The sequence below is a fragment of the Micropterus dolomieu genome, linkage group LG11 (assembly GCF_021292245.1).
Source record: "Micropterus dolomieu isolate WLL.071019.BEF.003 ecotype Adirondacks linkage group LG11, ASM2129224v1, whole genome shotgun sequence".
Classification (NCBI taxonomy): Eukaryota; Metazoa; Chordata; class Actinopteri; order Centrarchiformes; family Centrarchidae; genus Micropterus; species Micropterus dolomieu.
In genome coordinates this window covers 29,099,045-29,104,728 of record NC_060160.1, presented here as the reverse complement: position 1 = coordinate 29,104,728, position 5,684 = coordinate 29,099,045, and the positions used below count along the sequence as shown (strand labels likewise).

General features: G+C 38.7%; 1 protein-coding gene across 5 annotated transcripts in view; it reads left to right on the top strand.

Moving 5' to 3' along the window:
* The window catches only part of LOC123979503 (interaptin-like), a 37,683-nt gene extending 32,307 nt beyond the window's left edge, over window positions 1-5,376 (top strand). For 3 of the 5 annotated variants that reach the window (XM_046063445.1, XM_046063444.1, XM_046063441.1), the window contains one exon: window positions 4,472-5,376. The gene's annotated coding sequence lies outside the window, so the exon portion shown is untranslated. The remainder of the gene's footprint in view (window positions 1-4,471) is intronic. The other 2 variants (XM_046063443.1, XM_046063442.1) reach the window with 2 other exon arrangements.
* The last annotated feature ends 308 nt before the right edge of the window (window positions 5,377-5,684 follow it).

Below are 5,684 nucleotides of genomic sequence, written 5' to 3'. Positions count from 1 at the left end.
CGTCTTGCCCGGTTGTGCAGAGTTCTGCACGCCTGCCGAGAATTTCCTGCACCTCGCGGCTCGTTTGTGCTGAGAAATGGATGCAAATCTGGGCAGGTAGCCTTCATCAGCTGTTCTGCCGAATTATGCATTCACCTCTTAAAGGTCCTTTTCAGATCCTTTGCTCTGCACACTGATCAAACAGTGTTTTCACCGCATGTTTTTTCTGAATCTCAGTGAATGCTGCTTCTACTGAGTGTAATAAAATATTAACAACTCTAAACATTCATACATTTATCACCATTGATCACCATAAAGGATATTATAGCGTTTAAAAGCATTATTTTGAGGTCCATGCAAAACTCGGCACAACGCCAGATCTTCCTATAACGTGCAGAGACATGGCTGGTAGCAGTTTGCCCGCTTGAAACACATTCCTGAGGACCTCTCTCCATTTTTCTAAGATCAATGGCCATCAGGTTCACATGACTGGTTTTGTTTCTGGTTTGGAATCAATACATCTTGTTTATTACAGCCATGTGTAACGTCAACTGATGGAAACGCATATATTTCGCAATTTCTTTTTTTTGGTCTTTTTTTGTGACATTTCAAAAGTACGCTTAAAATTCGCATGACAATTGGATGGAAACATGGCTGCTGTGATGTAGAGACAGTGCACAGTTACAACGTTAGGTATGAAAGATACATTTGTTACAAAAAACGTACCACTCTTCCTCCAGTCTAGGATGTGAAGCTGGTTCGGAACATGTACGGCTGAACCGAAGCCGGCTTGTCAGGGCCCACCGTTCTCTGCATCTGATTGGCTAGTAGTTCTTCACTAGGTACTGCGCATGCACAACTCCCAACAAAGATCTTGTAGAAGGTAGGTAGGTAGGTTTGTTGTAGAGTGAAGTTATAGAGTGAAATTGAGTTTGTAACTCCCTTCTGCTACATAGCAGAAAATATACATTCATACAGAATCCATTATAAAAAAATGGTAAATAGAAATAAACTATCATCAATGGAGCAGTGCTGAGGATGAGTTCGAGTTTAAGAGTCTGATAGCTTGGGGGGGAAAGCTGCTCTGCAGTCTGGAGGTGCAGCAGCAGAAACTTCTATATCTCTTCCCAGAAGGCAGCAGGGTGAACAGGCTGTGGCTGGGTGGGTACTGTCCTTTAGTATCCTTTGGGCACCTCACCTCACCGATAAGGGTTAGGGTTAAGAGTTAGAGTTAGCAGTTAGAAATGAGATGTATCACTCCATAGCTACAAGGAAGCCTTCAACACAGGGTGAAAAGAGGAGCTGCAGCAATGTGCAGTATGACAAAAATATGGCGTTTTTTGAAAATGAAACCTTGTAAACCTGTTCTGGTACAACCCCTAAATAAAATGATGAACCTGAAAATGAGCATAAAATGACCACTTTAAGACTTTTCCCTTGTAAAGTTGCATTATGACTTTATTTGTGTAACATTATAACTTCTCCTGAAATGACAATTTCTCGTAACATTTCTATGTTTCTCAAAATATTACAATTTTATTCTCGAAATTTGTGGTCTTGATATTCTGTTGCAGATCTGCTTGTGTTTTAAAGATACATGGAGGTTTGTGGTTCTCGCTGTGCAAAGCTGACATAGCTGGCCTTCTGAGACTATATGACTGTACAGCACAGATTGTAGATAGAGATATGGATGTATATACGCACAGTTGCCTATCTGAACAGCCATTTAACCCAGAGGGAGATGTTAAAAAAACTGGAGATTTTTGGAGCTTAAGCAGGAACATAAAAAGAATATATATTATAAAGCCAGGCTTTTTGAGCATAGGTACCAGTACCGTTGTAAAGAGAACGTATCAGTCTGAATGAAGGGGTATTTTGGATCAGTTGCACTTTTGAAAAAGATTAGAAACTGCCAAAGACAGTGTTGGAAGAAAGTACACAACTCACCACAAGCCCAATCATAGAAATCTTGTTTAGAAAATCTCACCCAGCTCTATATTGTATTATAGTTGAGGCAGAATATGTATTTGTAAAATATTTTGGTCCATAAGACGTATGAATGGATTTTTAGAAAGTTTTATGACAAAGAAATGTTTTATGTGATTGAGCTATGCTTGAGCTTGTCCAAGCCTGTCAATGAAAAGAGAATGCTTTACAATGAAATATCTTTCTACATGTTATTTTTGAACAATGTCTGTAATGAAGCACTATGACTAAGTGAACATCCTTCATTTGATCATTCCTCCATGCCAGCCAACCAGTAGGTGACGTCTCTGTTTACTGAATATAAATACATCTCCTCCAATACAAATCCAGTTCAATACAAACTGGGTCATCCCTATAGCACAGTGCATCACAATCACATCTCAAGAGTGTGTGTGTGTGTGTGTGTGTGTGTTTGTACTTGTATCATCCTGAGAACTAGAGCTGTTTCCCCAATTCCATACTATTTACTAACAACATATAGTGTAGACCATATGCTAATGCTGTCAAAGTATATTGTTTGACTAGTTACTATACAAGAAGTCCACGCACGTTACCATTTTGTACATGGAACAGCAGGAACAGACGCCAATCGAACTTTGGAATACCAATGTCAATTAAGCTTAAAAAAGAGAAAGCAAAAAAAAATTTGTAAAGATTTAATACTTATTTTTTAAGCAGAAAACTTCATTCTTGACCTTGGAAATGTTAGTTTGACTAGGCAATCCCACATCAAGGTCCACTTTCTAGCTGTTTCCAAAAAATTTCCAGAGCATATTTCTAATGACTGTTGCACAGTGAAAATGGGTTTTCCATAGCATCCACCATCTTTACCTGACTTAAGCAGAGTTCTTTGAGTATCTAAAATAAAAGTTCATATTTGGTAGTAAAATGGCCCCTGTGGGTGATTATATGTTATATGACATTGGGTGGGTCCACTTTATATACAGTTAGCTAGTTTAGTCTAGTGGTTCCCAACCTAGAACTCCAGCCCCTCCAAGGTGTCAGCAGATAAACCTGCGGGGTCATGATGTCATTAATGGGGTAGAAAATAAGAAGGAAAAAATAAATAAAACAATGTTCTGACACACAAATCTGTATTCCAGAGTATTTCCATTTCTCTTATTTTTACTTATTGTGGATCTCAAATATATTTGAATTAAACTATTGTGTTATACAGACCTAGAACTAGTAACCACAGCCGTCAGATAAATATAGTTGAGTGGAAGTATAAAGTGTTATAAAATGGAAATACTCAGTTAAAGTACCTCAAAATATTACATAAGTAAAGTACTTTAATTATGTCCTTTGTTGTTTTCCACCACAGGATATAGTAGGAAAACAAATGAAATACACTGAAAGTCAACTTTATGTTAATACTTTCAGGAGAAACATCTTGCAATATTTCAGATCTGTTGATGAACACTTCCTCATTATGGTGATTAAAAACTGGCATCACAATTCAAAATGTATTTGCTGTTGCAAATTACTGTATGAACATCTTTTCTAAGACAGGCTTGCAAAAGTTGAATGATTAGGTCTGCATATGAACGTATTTTAATATAATACATACTCAAAAACTTCTTGAATTATTATTTAACATGGAAATGGAAAAGAGCACAGTTTTACAGATGACATTTAGCCAGTCCTCACTTCAGCCAAGGGCTAGTTTAGTTTTAGGATTTGCACTTAAGGTTTTACAGAAAGTCAGAAAGTCAATGAGGATTATTATCATATAATTGTTTCTGATCTTGTCATTATGGAAACTTTCTCATGATCATTAGATAAAAATGTGTGGGACATGACAATCATCTATGAAAATGCTAAAACCCCGTTTTTCCCCTTAACTGTATCAAAATTGCTCCAATTTGTATATATTATTACATTTACTAGGGCTGGGCGATATGGACCAAAACGTCATATCCCGGTACTTTTAGGCTGAATACTGGTATAAAATATATATCAGTATTTTCTGCTAATTAGGCTGGGGGGAGTGTTAGGGGGCATCTTTTTACTATTTGTAGTAGCTTTTTTCTTATTTCACCCTTTTAATTATACCTGTCCCCACCCTTTTTAAGTGTTCACTCACTTTCTGAATCTGCCTCCTTCAGTACTCTTCACACTCAGACCTTACTTACCTCTGCTGCAAACACGTCAGCATGCTTTGCTTCTTTCAGTCTCTCCCTCCCTGTATATCTGCTTTCTTCATCAGTAGTAAGCTATGTTGTATAAAGTCGTCTTCTGGACTTTCCGCATGTTGAGGAGGCGAGTTAACAACGTAGCCTGTCAAAACAAAACCAACGTGGTAGCTAACAAACGACATCTGATTGGTGTGTTCACTGTCTTGTAAAATATCCACCGTGTCGTGACTTGTAATGTAATAACTCTGATAAATGCTACAATGTGTTGCTAAATATACCTGGGCAGCTGTTAATAAAACTGGGCGGCCGTCAAAGTGAAGCGTATGTGTGGGAAACACTGACTGAACCGTTGTTTTTCTTTTTACTAGCCAGGTCTTCAGCAGTGTCGACTGGCACTGAGGATCCCTCCATGTTGTTGAGAGTTTGTGAGAAGTGGGCTGCGTGCAGACGCACAGGGAGGGGCGGGACTGAGCGATGACGGAGGGAGAGAGGAGCAAACACTGGCAGGACTTTATGGAAACACATTAATTAACTCAGCATCAAACTATATTGGCATAGACTAGATTGTCTAATTTTATATCTCAATATAACATTTACCAAAGCCACTCTGACTTGCCACTATGACACCACTTACCAAAATACATGTAGTCACTATAATAAAATGATGAAAACAAAAAATAATCGGATTCATTATTTGTTCCCAAACAGGATTACGTTGCAGCCCTGTTTCCCTGCTTGCTCTCGTGGTTGCCTAATACTGAACCAACCAAAATGTTGTCCTGATTAAATACAAAATAAGGTCCCAGGTTGCAAAATACTATAGTACCCTAGTACCAGATTTACCTTTGGATTATAGAAATGTCTTTCTTCATACTGTGGATAATGCTAGCCACCCACAACTGCTTAACATACTGTGCACTGAACTGAAGTGTTATCATGCACAGATGATTTTAGTCCCAATTTTCCCATGATACACTGGGTAAGGTCACCAGCTGACCAGAGTCCAAAAATACTGTGCTGACCTTCAGAGTTTGGGATAGGAGGAGAGGTAGGGCAGTTTAAGGTCTTAAAAAGGATACAGTAGATTGTGTGATTGTGTGTGTGTTTGTGTCTCCAGTGACCATGGCCACAGCACCATACCAGCCACCCCCACCCCAACACCAACACCACCACCACAACACTGAAAGGACTGACCTAGTAAAAGCCTATTAGCTTTTGTATTCTGTTTCAACAGCACCAGTCAAGTGCAATAAATGACATGTTTTTGACCCTTTGTCTCTTGTTGTGTGTGTTTTGTTTCCACTTCTTAGGGTATTAGCAACTCCTTTTAGATGTCTGTGAATAGTTATTTAAAGTTATTAAATATAAGGCACAGATGATTATCACCCGACACTGCAGTTCCCTTCAGCTCAACTGAGCTTTTCAGCCTCTTTCAGTTGATTGTTTTGGTTTTAAGAGCCAAAAAAAATGTACTGTGTTGGTTCAGTCACAGCACGCTCATCAACATTGTCTGCAGCAGAAAGCAGCTCTGATAAACCCACTGTGCACTACCTGCCCAGCAGACAGACACAGTAAAGAGAC